This window comes from Myzus persicae, unplaced genomic scaffold (assembly GCF_001856785.1).
Source record: "Myzus persicae strain clone G006 unplaced genomic scaffold, MPER_G0061.0, whole genome shotgun sequence".
NCBI classification, from domain to species: domain Eukaryota; kingdom Metazoa; phylum Arthropoda; class Insecta; order Hemiptera; family Aphididae; genus Myzus; species Myzus persicae.
Window position 1 is genome coordinate 336571 of NW_019100736.1, and position 9014 is coordinate 345584.

The following is a 9014-nucleotide window of genomic DNA, read 5'->3' on the forward strand; positions in this document are numbered from 1 at the left end:
AGCTCACGGTTTTATTTTCTCATTTTCCTTATACTTATCTGGAGTATAATATATTGATAATATGATATAATATATTTCTCAACACGTTCGTTGCGAAGTAGGTACTCGCACTTCCCACCAGTTCTACAATATTGCTTATTCTTTTTTTTTATCCCTTATTATTCCTCAAACTTTTTAAGACATACTACTTTTCCATCCGTTAAATGTGACGATTATGTGACAGTAAAATATTCTGACATTTCTTGCTCCAATGGACTATGTAAGCTAATTTTGCAGTAAAATGACTTAATTGTTTATTTAAAAAAGTTATGTTTTAATTAACGCGCATTCATTTACCGAATGAATACCGATAATTGATAATCGCATATGAGATTACTATAGTGCAGTATACATTGCGCCATGAAAAGTCATGATTATTATAAAACCTCAAGAGAAATTAAAATTTTTTTCTGCAACGTCATTGCGACGTTTCTACACATTCGTTATGGAAGAAAACTCAGCATCAATTTCGCCTCAACCTTGTTGTACATTTAATTTAATACCTGAAAGATTGTCACTGCACGATGTGGACTAAAAACGTTACTAGAATAAAACCAGAATGCATTTATTATTTTTTACACACGCAAACACGTTCAACTTTAATCATGTACTGCAAATGCAATACGTATAATATATTATCTGACAACCTACAACTATATATATATATATTATACTAAATATATTAAGGAATTTAATGAGCTCAATAACGAGTCGGTTTTCAGGTAAAACATTTTTTAACGTAGGTATACCTACGCAAACGGGTTTTGACAAGTCGTACGATGGCAGTGTAACCCTATAGTGTCGTAATAATTTTTCTTTTGATCAATTATGAATAAAAAAATTACTATCATCACCGTTTCTACAATATTCGCACTCCGTAATATACTAATATTATTAGGTATATTGTATATTGTGCTCGACAATATTGTACGGCCGTCGGTCAATCAGCCTTTTATCCTTATTTGATCGATGTGTGTAGTGATATACGCCTGTCGTCTACAGTTTAATATAATTGTAATTCAATAAGTTTATGGCTGTTGGAAAATGCCAAATATTTTACAATAATTCAAGCGAGAACTATAATATAATATTGTGTACGGTGTACCCACATCGTACGATAGTCCGCCCAGGGGTTGACGTTATTAAAGTCCGAACGACAGGTTTTTTTCATGTACATTATATTCGTATTATGTAGGTCACAAGTCACGACTATTTACAATTCTATTGCCAAATATACGTATTTTTATTATTGCCGTGTGCAAACCGAAACACTAAATAATACAAAAATAATATTCTGAAATAATTGCATACCCGGCATGCGTTATATGTGTTACGGTCAAGGTGGACGATTTGGACAATGAGTACCTACGTCATAATATACACAACATACCGTATCGTTTTCCAGCAGATCACTCGTATAGTTTTGTACCCGCCCGTGTCTTATTTGTTGACTTTGGACTGATATATAATCTATACACTTGAGGATTTGGCGAATAATACACGAAATAACTATGAATTAGACTATTTTATTGCATACTCGCGACGTAATATAACGTGTAAACATGTCTATTATTATAGGATTGCATGCATAAAATAACGAGCGAAATATAATTAATATAAAACATGAAACCGTATATAAAGCCGTTTGAAATAATTTGAAACAGTCCAACTTCTATACCTACCTAATTTACCATGACGGTTTATTATATTTTACTGCAAGAAAGAATCGAAAAAAATACATTTACAGGTATTTTAAATTATGTTCAAATAATTACTTAGTATATTACTACTGTAACTTGGTAATAATGATAATAATATTACCTAATATAATATAGTTAATTATTTCGTCTGTAAACTCTTGTTTTTGAAGATTTGTTGAAGGTAAGGATAATATACTCTAATAGGCATTAATTATACAGCTAAACATTGTTATAATGTTATTATACAATTTAAAGGAAATAATCTTAAATTGTACCTGGAAGTTTTTTATTGATACTTAAATTTTAAAGCGAGTTATAACTATGTCCTTTTTTTAAAAAATTTAAAAATGCTCATAATTGTAATATTTTACACAAATAGTATAGTTTAAAATTAAAATATCATTAAAAGCCATATGGATGCACTAGGCAATATTGTGACCTTTAAATTTGCAGATAATATATTTCAATTATAATGTTTAAATTAACAACGCAAAATGTTTTCTTCTAAACATAAATTTGTTATGTCGTACGTTTGTATGACTGAGACAATAAATGAGGGTGACGAGTATAGCATCTTCTTAACAAATTAATATTGAAGACGATCATCCACCCCATACATTTTCATTTTTTTGTATACAATTTATTGCTTCCGAGTGTAATTATAATGTACACATTATAATATAATACTTAACATATAAACCATTATAGGTTAGCAACCACCGACATCGGAAACACGTACCTATAGGGTCATACGTATGAACTGTTCACATATCTACCTAGACATTATAAATTATAATAATTATCATAATTATGTTTATTGCAGTACCACACATCAGTGTAATATTCTGCAGACTGTAATAAAATGTGATATTTTACACAAGAAATTAATTAGTACGAAATAAAGTGAGCTGTTCACGGCTCATGAGGCATTAACATTTAGAACCAGTAAAAGTATTGAGTACGACATTTATGACGATTTTGATTAGCTGTCGAGGTTATCGGTAGATAAAGAATAAAACTGGTAAAATTGATAATATTGATGTAGTAGAGTACTTTTTTTAAAAATTTAAATCTGTTAGAAGAAAGAGTCGGTACTAATAGTGAGCGATGGAAGGTTGAATATTTGTCGCTATAGTTTGGAAGATAGTACAAGAAAAATGTGTTGGGGGACTTATTGGAAAGTGTGTTTGGGTAGTAAATCATGACTCAGACCTACAGTGGAGTATCTGTAAGAATTATTTTCACCAAGCGCCAATTACATTTGTTGAGGGACTGGGATTATAATTATGACGTATATACATAAATTATGACATATGTTTTAATTGAACCCAACATTTTAGTATGGGCCATGGCACAGGTGCCTTTCCTATATATACGCCACTGCGACTCAGCTAGCCATTGTTTGGTGTATTGTATATTTCATATGGACTGACAACTGTATGTGACTTGAAATCATGGCTGAAAAGAATAATGTGTTAAGTTTGTTTGAATAAATAGAAGTATGACAACAAGATATTATACCATTACAGACCCCCCATCTTATGGCTGTTAGTGATATATAACTTATTATAACGTCGACAGTTTTGACAGTTAAATATTTGAACATCATCACCACTCTGCACTTTAAAATTATCATAATACATTAAAAGGTGTATACCGCATTTTTATGCCAAGACGATTATAATATTTTATCTTGTGACCTTCTGACCACTGTCTAGAATTTAGATAAGATATGTATATTATAATGTTTTTTTTTGCTTCTAAAACTTGACATTTAAATATCCAATAATTGATTACTATTCTAATACTTCGAATATCTATGACAAACACGATCAGTTTGACCTTCTACAGTCATTACCCATTAGTCATAAAATATATGATAAGTTATTGTATTGTTGACCGTTGTCGCGAAATAAGTTATTACCAACGCAAAACAAGATCGCAAATGTGAATAAAAGTCAAATTAAAAAATATTTATTTTACGAAATTTGTAAGCTTGGAGGTATATGCAATTGTCGAAAATTCTAACATATCTACCAAGTGAATCTGTTACAAATAAATAATTAATACTCAATGTTTATATATTTTGTTTATGTATAAGCATTAAATCGTTATTAAATACTTATATCCGATAGGCAATAATGAAATTATAAATTAATAATATTGAACAACCTATAGATTGGTTAATTAATCAATAATCATTAATATATTCTACAATACCTCGAATAATATTATGAATATTGTTAAATATGCATTTATGGTAAAATTATTATTTCTTTCTTATGAGTTTGTTGTGACATGGGTGTTGTTATCTATATCAGTGTCATGACGTATCATTTAATTACATTGTGTTAATAAAAGTGTGAAATAATAGTACTGTTATAATTTTGTACATCACTATTATATGATATGGAGTTTGCAGAATTTTAGTTAGGTATATAATATTATTATTGTTATAAATTATATATATTTGTATTAGTTATGGGCACACAATTATAAAAATTGGCCATACGTGATTTTAGTACGATATTATATACATATATTAATGTATTATGACAGTTGTATTGGTACATTAGAAATATGTTTGATAAAATATTTAGTTGTATCATAAAATAATATTTGCCTACTGAAATAATATTCTTAGTAAAAATACTTGACCCCTCCAATGAGCATAGCTTGTGTTTGGTGTAGTTGAGTTCAAATATAGAAGTTATATAGGTAATACATTTTTATAATAAATCTATTTTAAAATAAGAACATAAAACTTCGTATATAAATAACTGTTTTTTTGGTAAGACATTGACTTCTTAAGTATTATTTTAATGAATGTGAATATTGTAACCTTCAAGTTAGACAAATTTATATTGAACATTTCGCCTAGATTGTTATACCATATGTAACCATAGATTAAACTAGAGATAAGTACACAGTTTTTAAACTCTGTAAGTTTAGCATATATTACATCTTAAAGTTTTAAAAATATAAAATATCTTCTGTGTTGATGTTGACATATTATGTCCAACGTGATCAGACCACTTAAACTTTTCATCAACAATAATTAACTATTTAATTACTTTCATATTATGAATGTTTGTGCAAAGTGACAGCTATAATACAATCACCAGTTAAAAGTATGAATTATGAATGATGAAGTGAGGCATTTGCAGCATTTGACATACGGAAACGATTATAATTATATTTGTCAAGATTTTAAGTTACAGCATATTATTGTCTAGATAATCTTTAACCTTTTTTAAACAAAGTTCCGCAGAATTATAGATTTCAGTTAAATTACTCCCTTTAATTACAATTATTGTGCCATCAACATATGTATGATATAAGTTCACCATTTATTTTTAAATTTAAAATATAATTAACATATGCTATGAATAGAATTGGTCGAAGTACCTACTTTATTCTACCCCATTCATTGCCAATAGTTTTGTTAAATCATTATTCATTACTAACTAATAACTGTGACCTATTAAGATTAAATGTCAGTATGCATACCATTAGAAAAGGCATCGGTTGTTGACTTTCCAGAACTAAAACCAAATTGTTTATCCGAAAAGTAATAAAATTAAATGTATTAAGTCCAATAATTTTTTCTTCAAACATTATTCAAACATTTTTAAAATAGAAAGTCAATGCGATAATTATAGCATTGTTTGTTATCTCCAGTTTTATGTAGTGGAACAATAGGTAATTGATGTCTTAAAAAATGAAGAAAACACTAGTCGAAATATCGATTTGGAAACTTCGGGTATTGCGATAGCGTGGACTGTGGGTGGATAAGAAGACATAATATTACCTATCTTCATCAAAAATGTGTTTAACATAAATTATTATTAGTACTGCCAGTACCCATCTAGAGTTGTCTAACTTTCTTGTGAGCTAATGCGTCCCCAATAATAGGCAAGTACCGATAGTAACTATTTGTATACAATAGTATGTGATACTTTTCAATCATCAATATTTATAGGTACCTATATAGTAAAATGATGTTTTTTTTTACAGTCTAAAATATATATACTATAATATATACCTATAATTAAACCTACATAGTGAGTTAAAATATGAAAAGTATTAAAAATATAAAATAAATATAAAATATATTAGGTACCTATATATATGCCGCCGATCCGTATTACCTATTATTTATTGTATAGAATAATAATTAAACTCAACATTTTTTACCGGTTGTCTGCACAGAGAGGTTCAAGGTGTATGTGTGTGTATGTGTGTGTTGAAGTGTGATGGTATATATTTATATATAACATAGTGCGTGCAAGTCTGAATACGGAAATACGTAACAAAAAACGTATTTGAAAACAAAATTATACGTCGTTCGAAAATCGTATATATATTTTTTCCATTTTGGTCACGCCCTTTTACCCTGAAAAAAAACAACGCAAACACACTAGCACAAAGACGTTGGTATTATTCATTGTCATACACTGCAGCAACAGCAGATATATAGGAAACATAAGGAAACCGAAGCAATAGCACGATAAGCGAATACTTATATACTCTCTCACACACACACACACACACACACACACACACACACACACACACACACATATATAAATGTGTACATACACATTAAATGTATAACCAGATCTGCACACAATCGTGTATTATGCATACCTGCCAGCTATATAATATTATAATATATTCGAGCGCCGCCAATAGTTGTTACACGTTTATTTGCAGTACACTATATTATATGCACAATAATAATAATAATAATATAATATGTGACGTACGAGCATGACGTATATTTTTTTGCATTCGTGTGAAAACCGCTTGTCTCTCATATCTATTTACGTATCGTGTAGGTAATAGGTATATAGTATATACTATATGTATGCACAGAAGTACGAGATTTTGGTATTGTTGGAGCCTAAGTCTTGAGATTCCTACCTTACATAAGCCCTATCTCGTATATTAACAAAACATATACTCCGCATGTATAAACCGAAATGTTTTAAACATAACACTATTGTTTAATGTATGTATATACATCGAATATATCATGGGTAAATATATCGGCGGCTGGCCTAACCTACCTCTAAACAGAAGGGAAAAGATAATCGTGAACAGACTCCGCATCGGCCACACCCGTCTTACTCATGGATATCTCATGGCGAGAAGAAACCAACGTGCAATTATTGTAGAACTGAACTCTCAGTCCACCACATAACCACCGGATGCCTCCAATACATTGACGAAACCGGCATCCTCTGCATTCCTAACACCTTAGACGCAGCACTCGGGCCCGACACAGACACCACTACAGAAATCTTCAAATTTTTAAAAATAACAGAACTGTAAACCCAGTAAATATACCTGGACATATATAATATGAGATAGGTACAGCTATTGTATCACTTTTATAATAGTGATACAATAAAAAAATTAATATAATGTGTATCCACTTCTTGCAATATTTTCAGTTGGTTATTCTGAAAGAGGAAAACCCATCCATTTTGCAACATATTTTTTTAAACTTTATCTTTACAAAAGGAACATGAACCTACGGTATCTTGGTCGTTCGTTTCATTGAAAACATATAATTGCCCTGATGCCCTGCAACAACTTTGTTCACCTAGATAAAATAATATAAAATAATATTAAGTTACACTACACATATAGCCTATATATAGGCTATAATAAGGCTATTATAGGCTAATAATAATAATAATTTATAGGTTCCTACCTATACTAAATACGCTCACTTAATATATCGTATTGACTATTGCTATGTTATAAGCTGAATACAAAACCTAAATAATACCTTATCATTTAAAATTGTGTTAGTATCGATCAAAAATTTGATGATGGCGTCCTCATTTAAGTCATGGTCAACATAAATTCAACTATTATTATTAATATTCATGATGAATTTATAACGATGTACACAAATAAAATTCGCTTTAATAAAATTTTTCATGAGATAAACGACGTATAAAATGTGACAGATTTGTTTAGGAATATTAAAAAAGAAATTTTTCAGCGCGCAGCCTAGCTGTTTTGTCTCTTTAACCACCTCAATTTTCCGCCATGAGTTTCTTCCACATGAGTTTATTTTCCTTCAATTGTCTATTTAGCAATTACAAGCCGTAAATAACAGTAAAGCGACGTTTGACAAATTATGACATACCTATAATTATTCGTATCGAAATTGGTAAACATAGGTACCTATAAGTGTCTAAAATATAAATAATATATCCACACGTAGTTGTTATACGAAAACATCAAACATATTTTGTATTTTATATTGTCAACGCATTGGAAATCATCAGGATTGACTCAAACAGCAATAACAATTGCTCACGCCTGCGCCCTACAGTCTAATCAATGATCATCAATATGATCTACCTAAACGTAATATAATAATAATGTATACACAACAGTTTAAACGAGACTATATATTAATTCACTTTCTGCTTGATAATGATTTAGCGATATATGACTAACGTGATTATACGATCATTACATAGCACGCGTTCTATATTATTTAGTTTAAGTATATACCACTGGAGGAAACCTATATATATATATGTATACAATATACATGTGTGTGTGTGTTGTATACATTTTAATTTTCGACAATTTATTCTTTGTGTATATAATCTAAGCTGTTCTCTTTCTGCCGCTGTTTTTCCTATTAACTATAACCGCGAATAATATGGGTGCGTAACAATATTATTCAAATAGCATCATTATAGTTATATAAAGCATAGGTATATTAAAAGAATTAAGTCTCAAAAATAATGATTATTTTACGTGACATGACCATCACTATATATACTTATATACCTACCAACAAGGCGATTTTTTCATCGCACGAAGCAGTCATTTTCTCAGTGAAAATGTACAGAGAAATTTACTTGAACGAGTGTTTTTGAAAACATAATATGTTTTACAAAATCTCAAGTCTTAAAAATTCTACAATTTTCTTGAAGTTATGAGTACCGCTATGTATGCATTAAGTACTATTTTTTTACTTTTTAATCAATTGAGAAAATTACCGATTTGTGATACAAAGATCAACTTTTTTATAATTTAAACGTTATAATGCTTATTCTAAGTATACTGCAGAACATGAATAGGTATGTTTAGAATTCAAATAAAATTCAATTAATTTACCGGAACTGTTATACCTAACCTCACTGGTATGCCTCTCCATAAGCGGGGTCTGCTATTAGGAATAGTTTATCCTTAACCCCGTGTGCGTGTGTGTGTGTATATATATATATATATATATAT